The following is a 12,897-nucleotide window of genomic DNA, read 5'->3' as shown; positions in this document are numbered from 1 at the left end:
AGAAAAGCACTTTTGAAGTTGACATATTTTTTCATGCAGTGTAATATTCTTCCTCTTTTAGCTAGGACTCAAGCAATATTTAAAAAAGAATTATGGTAAACTTGAACTCTTTCCAAAGATCAGTAAACATAAAAATATATTGAATTCTTAAAGGTTCTAATAAGCAATGTAAACTTTATTATGGTACATTACAAACTTATCAGAAAAGTATGTAATAAAACGTAAACATAAGTGTGTTACATAATTAATAAATATAATGTGTAAACACACCAGAGCTAAACCACTACCTAAACCACTTCCTTGCTTTTGTTTCCAGTTTAAAACATCTATGTATATATCACTAATCCTATATAATAAAGAGCTAATATGCAAATGGCCACCTGAGGCCGGGCCGGGGGACCTGAGGCCGTGTCCCCCTGCCCTGCGGGGTTTGACAGGGGTGGGGCCGGCCAGGTCTGGGTCTCTCATGGGTGGGCGGTGACTTGACCTTGAGTCCCTCAGCATGCCCCAGACTGTGACAGAAGGGAGATTTTCATATACATTTTACTAATTTTCTTTCATCTCTGACACTTCTATTATAGAGAAAGGGCAAAGAGCAATATTAAAATATTTCCTCTAATTAATTCTCTTTTAATGTGCACGAATTTCGTGCACGGGGCCACTAGTATAATATATATATATACAGCCTGTTTCTGAATTTTATATAAATTAGATCAAATTGTATATATTTTCTGTGTTATATCTTCTCTCAAAGTTATATTTATTGATGTTCTTATATGTTGTTATAGTTTATTTTTTTTCCAGTTTGAATAAACAATGATTTGTTTATTCTTTTCTGATTGTTTTGCTATTACTGATAACACTTGCTATGGACATTCTCTTATGTATCTCTTGGTAACACGTGTGCATGCATTTTATTTCTCTAGAGTATGTACTTAGGAATGGAATTGCTTGATTTTAGGGTGTACATGTTTTCAGATTTAATAGATAATGCCAAGCAGCTTTCCAAAGTGGGTTGTACAGTTTTCACTCCTTCCAGAATGCATGAGATATCTTTCTTTATGCATATTTTCATACTTTAAAATTTTTGTCATCTGGTGTATTTATAATAGTCTCTGATGGTTTTAATATGTATTTCTTTTATTATTAGTGAATGTGTGTATAATATGTTCATTGGTCTCTTGGATAATCTTTTGTGGAGTTAAGTCTTTCGCCATTTTGAATATCTTCCTTGCCTTTGTATTCCATGATTTTATTTGTCCTTGTTGCTATGCATTAATTAACCTGAATGTACTCTATATTTATCCTAAGGGTTATAATTTCACTGATGAGTGATGGGGTGATTTCCCTCTATTATTCATTCTTTGAGCCTTAAAGCACTACTGCCTAGTTATAAAAGAGTATCTGCTGCCTTTGGACAGGCATCAGAATTCGAGTGTTCTTTTTTCCACTTCAGGTTCCATTTGCACTTTCTCTTGATATTTAAGATACCAAAAGGGCATATGGAGAGATGGAGATTTTTTTTTAGACTCTCCATTCTCATTTTTCTACCTCATAGCTACTGATCTTTATTAACTACAGCTAACATCTAAGGACTTTTGCCTACTTTCAGATTATTTCCTTTTTCAATTGTAATTTCAACATATCTTGCTCAGTAAAATTTTATTCCCAACTTTTTTATTGCTCTTTTTTAAGTAAGGTATCCTTCTGCTTCAGCATTTTGTACCTCTCCTTTGGGATACCAGGTTGTTGGCTTAAAGAACCTGTTCAGACTTACTCTAACTCATTAGTAATAATATTAAAATAAAAACCAGAATAACTCTATATTTTGTAGGCATCTAGTCAAGGTATCCATTTGATGATTTGTAATGAATGCCTACCTCAAGAATTCTTTTTTATGCAATCTTATAACCCATAATGTGTGATGCTGGAGTTCACTAGCTTTTGTGCACAAATAGATGAGCAGCTTGATTGTGTATATCTCCATGGAGACTAATGGATCCATAAAGAACTCATAAAAGAAAGATTACAGGCTTCATATGAATAATACATTGGCAGCCCCAGATGTGTATTTGGAGTCTAAAACATTTTAGGTAATGCTCATATCTAATTGTAAGTCCTGTCATTAGTGTTATAATTGCCTTCTAATATTGGCCAACATTTAAAAACGCTGGTTTGACTCTATAATTGAAGGTGTGTTTTTTTCTCTTTTTTTCTCATCTGGATGTTTAGTTTTTAAAGTCCCTGAGATCTACACCTAAGATCAGGATATTAACTACGATGGCCTTACTCATCCTGAGGCCATATCTACATATACCACCAATTAATCACTGGATTCCAAGTGTTCTTAGCTATTGTGATTGGGATTAGTAATTGGTTGGTTAATTAAAATAAAGCTAAGAATCTTAAAATGAAATCTTACATATACTTATGTATTTGCTAGAGGCCCAGTGCATGACTTCATGCACGAGTGGGGTCTGGCCGGCCCACCCTGATTGGGGCCGATTGGGCCGGGCTGGCTGGACGGAGGACCCAGGAGGTTGGCTGTCGGCCTGCCCCGATCAGGGTAAGGGGGGCTGATTGGGGGCAGGACTGGCGGGGGGGAGGGTTCCTTGGCCGGCCAGCCCCGCCCCCTGGTCCAACTCCTGGCCGAGGGGACAATTTGCATATTAGGCTTTTATTATATAGGAAGGATATGCTAATCTGTTAACTTAGGGTAAAATATTTTCTTTGAATATGAATCTTTCTGATTTAAGTCACAAAAATTATCTTCTCTGATTTCTATTTCCCTTTTCTTGTAGATGAAACATGAACTTGAAGGTGCTTGTAAAGCAATCTTAGTGCAGAAATCTATGTTTTTGTAATTCTTACAAATCTTTTACATTTGTTGTCCCTATACCTTTTTAAAGGGACTTGCCTTAAAAATTATTTGACTGAGTTTTCATATAAATATCATTTTTATACATATATTTCTTTGACTTATAAAATGTGTAATCAAATTACATAATTACAACATAAGCAAAACTGGCATAAACATATTTGGGAACATTTACTGATTCATGGTAAGCATATAATTAATTAGAAAGTGGCCCACTTATTACTGGCATTTATTGTCCTGTGGGAATCACCCTGTATGTTATACAGTGGGAATGATCCATAGTAAGAACTACATTTAATATTATGACTGTATACACACACACACACACACACACACAAAGTTTTATGCAGTGTACTCTGACATATTCTCTTCCACTTTTAAAAAAAATTATTGTGATGCATTAATGGATTACAACATGCAGTTTGAAAAACCCTGAAGTAAGGACTAATTCTAGACACAGGCTAAGTGAATTATCACATGGACAGATGAAAAGTTATTTTTGTATCTGTTCTGACTAGTGTTGGTTTTATATAGCATTTTATTTATTTTTAATTGTGATAAAACTACATAACATGAAACTTACTATCTTACCTGTTTTAAGTGTACAGTCCAGTGGTGTTAAGAATATTGTTAATGCAACCAGTGTCATTTTACACTTGGGTTGCTTCTACTTTTTGGCTGTTGTAAATAACGCTGCTATGAATATGGATATATAAATATTTCCTCAAGACTGCTTTTAATTCTTTTGGATATATACCCAGAAGTGAAATTGCTGAATCATCTGGTAATTGTAGTTTTTAATTTTTTGAGGAAACATTGTACCGTATTCCATAGCAGCTATACCATTTTACATCTCTACCAACAATGTGCAGGGTGCCAATTTCTCCACATCCCTGCCAACACTTGTTATTTTCTGTGTTTTTATTTTTTTATAGTAGCCATCCTAATGGGTATGAGGTGGTATTTCATTGTGGTTTTGATTTGCATTTCTCTAAATATTAGTGATAGTGAGCATATTTTTATGTGCTTATTGGTTATTTGTATATCTTCTTTTATTCAAGTCCTTTGCCCATTTTTTAATGGGTTGTTTATATTTTGTTTTAGGAGTTCTTTACATATTTTAGATATTAATACCTTATGAGATATATCATTTCTAAATATTTTCTCCTGTTCTGTAGATTGCCTTTTTGTGATATTGTTTGGGCTCAAGTTCTCATCCAAAAGAAATTTCATTTCATGGTATGCTCATTTTGGATGATAACCATAAGAAAAAAGGTTGGACCAGTGTGACTTAAGGCTTTCACATTCCTTTGGGAATAGTAAATACAATCCGGAGCAGTTTTAATTTGCAGTATGTGCTTCAGACACATAGCAAGGAAGATTTATGTGTTGAGGTAGCATTTAAGTATTATTCAAGTTTTACTTCCCAGAATCAGAATTTATGATAAGCAAATAGAAAAACAATTATAATGAAAACTGATAGGACATCATTTATAGATTGCCTGAAATTATTTTAGAGTACATTATTGGATTATTCTTATTAATATCAATTCTTTAAAGTGTATTTTATAGATAATATATTCTTTTTGTTCTTTTCATTTGAACATCTTTGGGGTTAATCATGAACTACTTTCATTTTCTGTTTTTTCTCAGATAAATTTTAGATTTTTTTCTTAACATATATTTCCATTTTTATGTAAAAGGAAAAAGAAAAAACAATTTATTTCTTGATTTATAAGTAACTTTATAATATACTTCTTATATTCTAAGGAAACATTTATGTTTATCCTTCTGTTATTAAGAAAACATCTACTCTGTCATTTCAGAATTGATTTATTCCAAGGACACATAACATCCTTTTGCTCTCTAACTCTCTGGTCATTCCTTGGAATTTTAGTAATGGAAAGAATAAAAATTCTCCTCTCAAGAGAACTTAATCTATCCTACTTTAGTTTAAAGCTTAACAGGAAAACGTAGTACTAATAACTTTAATGAGGTTCATTGGGAAAGACAAGCCAGTATTTCAAATATGAGATAATTGAATTTTTAGGTAGTACTCTTTTACCTTTTACTTTGAAAAACATAGAGAAAAGTTACAAAAATAGTATAGTGTGAGCTCCCTTCACCTAGATTTACTAATTGTTAACAGGTAATATTTGCTTTGTCACTGTCTTTGTGTTCCTGTGTATTTATATTTGAGTAAGTGTATTCATAAAATCAAGAGCTTGAGATAATGTTATTAAAGGAAATGTTCTGGCTCTTGAAAAAGATTATGAAGATTATTTTACTACATAATATTTACTTTTTCAGTACTGACACATCACTCAAAGACATCTGAAGAAAGATATGCATTTTTTAAAACACAAAGAAAAGTAATATTCGAATGAGTTGAATTTCCCACCAAATTACTTAAATTCTATTTTTATGAAAATCTAGAGAGAAGTTTATTGTTACCAAAAAAAAAAAAAGAATTGATCACATATATATCCACAATGAATTAGAGACAGATTATAACTTATTAAAATTTCCCTTGCTTTAGGCACACAGATATGTATAGTAGATATAACATTTTTGAGGAATTTAGAGAAACATGCTAAGTATTTAAGTGAAGTCTTATAGAGTTAAGAAAAACTTGAAGTGCAAAATCTTGGACAAGATATACTTATAGATAACTGAGGAGAATAATGGTTGTCAGTTAAACAAGGAGTATATTCTTTAGCCAAGTTCATAAGATATTACAAATTAATAAAAGTTCACTTTATTACTTAAGCACATATTGCAAGGGCATTAATCTCTTTGACCTCTTTTCCAAAGCACACTTAACTTCATTTTATTTCTTAAACTATTAATTATCCAGTTTGTATGGTCACCAGGCTTAGGCATAGGCCAGTACTTTGCATAATTGTATCTGGTGTTACTGTAGAGAGGCAGTGTAGTAATGGCAAAAATGGGCCCTGAATTTTGTTCCCAGGTTTGAATACAGACTCTTCTACTCGTCTTGGGTGAATTACTTAACCATGCTGTGCTTCACTTTCATCATTTGTAATGTGTATAATAATAATAATAATACCTACCTTATAGAGTTGTAACAAAAATTAAATAAGCTAATGCATAAAAGAACATGCATAGAATAAGAGCTCAGTAAATGTTCATGGTTGTCATTTGTCTAAACATTTAAAATTATAAGTATTTATACATTAGTCATTCATTCCAATTACCTTATTGAGTACCTACCATTTGCAGATACTGTAAAAAAATGAGCAAAACATATCCCCATGTTTAATGATGTCATAGTTTAGTGAAGAAGATGACTATCAAACAAAGAATCCTATATAATAAGACCCTAATATGCAAATAGACTGAATGACAGAACGAGCGGTGCTGTGATGCACACTGACCACCAGGGGGAAGATGCTCAATGCAGAAGCTGCCCCCTGGTAGTCAGTGCACTCCCACAGGGGGAGCACCACTCAGCAAGAAGTGGCAGGGGAGCACAGCAGTGGTGGTGGCAGCCTCTCCCGCCTCCGCTGCAGGTGGGTGGTAAGGAGCGAGGGGTTCCGGACTGCAAGAGTGTGCAGGCTGGGCTGAAGGAGCCCCCACCCCAGTGCACGAATGTCATGCACCAGGCCTCTAGTTACAATATAAGTATCTAATATAAGTAGTACTATGGGAACACTGAAGCAGGAGTAACTGACTATGTCTAGGGAAGTTAGAAAAAAAATTATATGGGTGTTGGATATATAGGGTTTTTATAGATTTGTGTGTGTGTGTGTGTGTGTGTGTGAGAGAGAGAGAGAGAGAGAGAGAGAGAGATTTATTCGGGGAGGCCATGAAAGACAAATGCTGAGGAACTGTTGCAGATTAAAAAAGACATTAGCAACATGACAGCTAAGTGCAGCACTAACTAGGTCCTATATTGGGGGAAAATTACCCTAACATACAGGATTAGGACATTGACAAAACTGGACATGTGCTGGGTATTAGATAATAGATCTTTACCAGTGTTAAATTTCCAGAAGTTGGTCATTATATTGTGACAGAATATTTTTCTTCTAAGACATACCACTGAAACACTAAAGGAGTAAAAAAGAATGATACTATTTGAGAGTAATTGTTGATACTTTTGAATTTTCCATATATTCCAAAAACAATCTTAGAACCATTCAGCTATGGTTCCTTTTCCTCAGCAAGGAACTAAAAGAATATTGTCACAAACTAGAGGCCCATGCACCGGTGGGGTCCCTCGGCCTGGCCTTCACCCTCTCACAATCTGGGACCCCTCAGGGGATGTCGGACTGCCGGTTTTGGCCCGATCCCCACAGGCCAGGCTGAGGTACCCCACCAGTGCATGAATCTGTGCATCGGGCCTCTTGTATGCATATAAGATCTTTGGTTAATCTCTTCCTGCCCTCCTCCCTCCCATCTGAGATTCATCAGTCTGTTCCATGTTTCCATGCCTGTGTGTTGAGCATCTGCCCCCTGGTGGTCAGTGCATGTCACAGCTACCAGTCAAATGGTCAAACAGTTGCACAAAATTTGTGCAAGGGGCTCAACCCTCGCAGCCTCAGCTGGCCCTCACAGCCCTGGATTCGTCTGGAAGGTCGTTCTGCTGTTCGGTCTAATTAGTATATTAGCTCTTTATTATATAGGATTATATAGGACTAGATGCCTGTTGCACGAATTCGTGGTCTGCGGGGATTGGGCCGAAACTGGCAGTCCAGCGCCGCCTGCCACTCCTGCCTGCAGCTCCTGCTCATCCTGGCCCCCCTGCGTCTGCCATGGGCTCGCGCCCAGTCCTGGTTGGGAGAGGTAGCGTTCGCCAGCAGTGAGCCCTGCATCTGGCGCCCATCCTGGGGGTGGTGGGCATCTGGGACACGATTGGCCCTCTGAGCGGGCAGTGAGACACCCTTGCTGGCATGGGATCTGGATCCGTCCTGCTGACGTTCGCACAGGTTGTTGGGAGCCACCTGGCGGCCGCTTTTATATCGTTTTTTCATTGCTGAGTGTCTAGGGAGGGAGGGGAAGTGACCGTGGTGCCCGAGGCCGACTTCCAGGAAGCCAGCGGCGCTGTCGTGATCATGCCGGTGGTACTGGTCCGTCGGTGCCTGGCCCATTCTCCAGAGATTGGACCTGCAGAACTGAGGGAGTGAGTGGCTGCCACCAGGCTGGTGGGCCGCCTGGACGGGTGGGTCAGCTGAGCAGCACTCCCACTGTTGGAGCACACTGACCACCAGGGGGCAGCTCCTGCATTGAGCATCTTCCCCCTGGTGATCAGTGTGCATCATAGCAACTGGTCGAATGGTCATTCGGTTGTTTGATTGCTTAGGCCAGTGATGGACAACCTTTTGAGCTTGGTGTGTCAAACTTCGCCAGAAAACTGAGCATAACTCGGGTAGTGTGTCACTTTGAGGAAAAAACATTATTTCGCAAATGTTTCATCCTCGGCGCGCACCCGCAAATGTTCGTGCGCGCCCGCAAATGTCATCAGAAATGGCTACGCGTGTCAGTGCTGACACGCGTGTCATAGGTTCGCCATCACTGGCTTAGGCTTTTATATATGTAGATTACTCTCAGGAGAGAAAATGGTGCACATTCACTTATACACAGAATGAGATGAAGCATATTGGCAAAATGGTGACAGTATTAGGAGTAATTTGTTTTATTTTTACAATTTTTCTATAAATTTGATATTATTTCAAAAGAAAAAAATGTAAGGGGTGGGGGAGATAACTTCATAGGAAAGAGGCATCTCAATTAGTAGTTGCTATGTCAGTGTAAGATGTTTAGGAATGCATTCTTTCAAATATCCATAGGGAATTAGCTTGCATACTTATTAATCTGATGTTTATTAAATCTCACTGCAGAACATTCAAGAGAATGTTTAGCAAATTATTGGACTAAGGCAGTGGTCGGCAAACTCATTAGTCAACAGAGCCAAGTATCAACAGTACAACGATTGAAAATTCTTTTGAGAGCCAAATTTTTTAAACTTAAACTATATAGGTAGGTACATTGTTATTAAATTAATTAGGGCACTCCTTCAATGGCACTGTTCGTGCGCGCCCGCATGTGGTATTTTGTGGAAGAGCCACACTCAAGGGGCCATAGAGCCGCATGTGGCTCGCAAGCTGTGGTTTGCCAACCACTGGATTAAGGTTATACCAAACAGCCGAGGCCGGTTTGGCTCAGTGGATAGAGCGTCGGCCTGCGGACTCAAGGGTCCCAGGTTCGATTCCGGTCAAGGGCATGTACCTTGGTTGCGGGCACATCCCCAGTGGGGGGTGTGCAAGAGGCAGCTGATCGATGTTTCTCTCTCATCGATGTTTCTAACTCTCTATCCCTCTCTCTTCCTCTCTGTAAAAAATCAATAAAATATATATTTTTTTTAAAAAAAAGGTTATACCAAACAGAGCCATTATTTTATATACTTACTAGAAGCCCGGTGCACGAAATTTGTGCACGGGGGGTGTGTGTCCCTCAGCCCATCCTGCACTCTTTCCAATCTGGGACCCCTCGAGGGATGTCCAACTGCCCATTTAGGCCCGATCCTACCTGGCCGGCCTGCAAACCACCACAGGTTCCCATGCCCCAAGGGAACCCCCACCCTGATCCAGGACACCCTTCAGGGCAAACCAGCCAGCCCCCACCCATTCACCAGGCCTCTATCCTATCTCATCCTCCTATCTAATAAAAGAATAATATGTAAATTGACCATCACTCCAACACACAAGATGACTGCCCCCATGTGGACACAAGATGGCCACCACAAGATGGCCAGCAGGGGAGGGCAGTTGGGTGGGACCAGGCCTGCAAGGGAGGGCAGTTGTGGGCGATCAGGCCAGTAGGGGAGGGCAGTTGGGAGGGACCAGGCCTGCAAGGGAGGGCAGTTGGGGGCGATCAAGCCTGCAGGGGAGGGCAGTTATGGGTGACCAGGCCAGCAGAGGAGGGAAGTTGGGGCGACCGGGCCTGCAGGGGAGGGCATTTAGGGGCAAGCAGGCTGGCAGGCAAGCAGTTAGGCATCAATCAGGCTGGCAGGGAGTGGTTAGGGGGTGATCAGGCTGGCAGGCAGAAGTGGTTAGGGGCAATCAGGAAGGCAGGCAGGCAGGCAAGCAGTTGGAAGCCAGCAGTCCTGGGTTGTGAGAGGGATGTCCGACAGGCCAGCCACCCCGCCCCCCCCCCGGCGACCCAAGGAGGCCCTGGTATCTGTGATTTATTTATCTTGTATAATTGAAAGTTTGTAGCCTTGAACAGAGCCAAGCCTCCTGCTTGCTCCGTGGCCGCAGCCATTTTTGTTGGGATTTATTTATCTTCTATAATTGAAACTTTGTAGCCTTAAGCGGAGGCAAGGCAGGCCAGGGCTGCGGAAACTTGGCTTCCTCCATCGCCGGGGGCAACTCAAGCCTCCTGCTCTCTCCAGCTCTGTGGCTGCTGCCGTTTTTATTGGGATTTATTTGTCTTCTATAATTGAAACTTTGTAGCCTTGAGTGGAGGCCTGGGCCCACCAGGGTATGCGGAAAGCTTGGCTTCCTCTATTGCCAGGGAAACCCAAACCTCCTGCTCTCTCTCTGGCCACAGCCATCTTGGTTGGGTTAATTTGCATACTCACTCCTGATTGGCTGGTGGGCGTGGCTTGTGGGTGTAGCGGAGGTATGGTCAATTTGCATATTGCTCTTTTATTAGATAGGATATCACCAGAAAATTCTGTGCTTTAATAGCCTCAATTTTTTTTTTTATGGGCTGTCATTATTACATGGACATTTAGAAATGACATGGTCATTTATGTGGAAGAGTTTGAATAGCCAGAAAACCAAGTAGAAAATTTGTGTTCTGATACACCTAAATTGAAAAGCAGTTCTTATTTTGCCTTTTTTTTTTTTAAATCCTCACCTGAGGATATATTTCCATTGAATTTTAGAGAGAGGGAAAGACAGAAATATCTATGTGAGAGAAACACATTGATTTGTTGCCTCCTGCATGCACCCTGATCAGGGCCCTAGTCGGAGAGGATCCTGCAACCAAGGTACAAGCCCTTGACTGGAATTGAATCTGGGACCCTTCAGTCTGCAGTCTGACGCTCTATCCATTGAGCCAAACCAGTTAGGGTCAGTTCTCATTTTGGTAGAATCTCATTATTAGTGATAATTTGTAAGGTTGAGTCAATAAAAGCAGTAAGAATACAAAAAAACCTGTAATTAACTATTTTATATTGTTAATAGCTATATTTATTAAGGAAATACTTTAGAGAGGAGCTGAGAAGAATCTTTTTGTAAGAAATCTTTAAAACAGCATAAGTGGCCCTAGCTCGTTTGGCTCACGGATAGAGCATTCGTCTGCGGACTGGAAGGTCCCGGGTTCAATTCTAGTCAAGGGCACATGCTCGGGTTGCAGGCTCAATCCCCAGTAGGGGGTGTGCAGGAGGCAGCCGATCAATGATTCTCATTATTGATGTTTCTATATCTAGCTTCCTCACCCTTCCTCTTTGAAATCAATAAAAATATTTTTTTTAAATAGTAATAAAAAAATAAAACAGCATAAGTGACTTGGTAGTATTTTCATCTTTAAAAGTTAGAATCATTAAGTACTGATCCTATTTTTAAACTGCCTGTGTTATTTTGTATTTTGTAAAACTCTTTCCCTTCATCTTTTTCAATTTTTTGTTCTTAATCTAGAGATTATAGTTTTACTTCTAATGGCAATTACTCAAATTATTTATGTTGCAAATCTTTTGATAGCAATACTTCTGCAAATATCTTTAAAAATATATGATGGCTCTGTGCTCCATATAGAGAATAATTTCTAAGACATAGAAATGAGAGGTAATGGACCTAGTACTCAATATCCATTCAGTTTCTTGCTGAGGAGGGGGAACCATTGCTGAATAGTTTTCAGGTAGTTCTCGGAATATAAGGAATATTCATCACAAAAGTTCTGGTAAGGTAGTTTAAGATCATGGAATAAATTTAAATTTATAAAATTTAAAAGAAATGTTTATAATTTTTCCAGATTCTTGAGTAAATGTACAATTGTATTCATATGCTCTCTATATCTATATAATGCTCCATTTTTAATTCTATGTCAAACAAATTAAAACATTGAAGTATCATCCAACGTGAATTATTAAAAATAAATTTTCTTCCATTTTGAAAGTGAAAGACGAGAAATTTTTAGATAAGTAAAATAAATCCAGAGTTGTTAAGATTAATAATGCTGCAATTTATACATCTTATTTCTAAGGGTTAATAAGACAGAATATTAATAAGATAGACGATTAACTTTCGTGTTTTCTTGATATTTGCTAGAATGGTTGAATTTTGTGTTGTAAAAAAGAATCCTTTGTAAGGTGCTGTTTTCAGAAAAGTTTATGATGGATTAAAGTGCTAAAGTTAGCAATTTGATTATGTTGTATAACAAAGATATTCAAGCTTTGCATAATCTCTAAAACTTAAGAATGCCATTATAAAGAACTAGAGGCCCAGTGCACGAATTCATGCACGGGTGGGGTCTGGCTGGCCCGGCCCCAATTGGGGCGGATCGGACCGGGCCTGTCGGAAGGAGGAGGAGATGGTGGGAGGTTGGCCAGCAGGCCCGCCCCCTATTGGGGTGGGAGGGGCGATCAGGGGCAGGGCCGGCTAGGGATGGGGCTGCAGGAGGTTGGCCAGCCGGCCCCACCCCCTGATCGGGCCGGTTTGCTGGCCGCAGTGGGCATCATAGCAACCAGTCGTTCTGGTCATTATGGTGTTCCGGTCGCTGGCTTTTTATATATATACTAGAGGCCCGGTGCACGAAATTCGTGCACGAAGGGGGGTTGTCCCTCAGCCCAGCCTGTACCCTCTCCAATCTGGGACCCCTCAAGGGATGTCCGACTGACCGTTTAGGCCCGATCCCGGTGGGGATCGGACATCACTCTCACAATCCAGGACTGCTGGCTCCCAACGGTCAGTCGGACATCACTCTCACAATCCCGGACTGCTGGCTCCCAACTGCTTGCCTGCCTGCCTTCCTGATTGCCCCTAACCGCT

General features: G+C 39.7%; 1 protein-coding gene across 1 annotated transcript in view; it reads left to right on the top strand.

The window, feature by feature from the left end:
* SOS2 (SOS Ras/Rho guanine nucleotide exchange factor 2) overlaps window positions 1-12,897 on the top strand; it is a 109,956-nt gene that overhangs the window by 57,270 nt on the left and 39,789 nt on the right. The window lies entirely within an intron of this gene.

Source organism: Cnephaeus nilssonii, assembly GCF_951640355.1.
Source record: "Cnephaeus nilssonii genome assembly, chromosome: 4".
Taxonomy (NCBI): domain Eukaryota; kingdom Metazoa; phylum Chordata; class Mammalia; order Chiroptera; family Vespertilionidae; genus Cnephaeus; species Cnephaeus nilssonii.
Note: the sequence above shows the minus strand (reverse complement) of the source record. Positions and strands in the feature narration are given on the sequence as shown.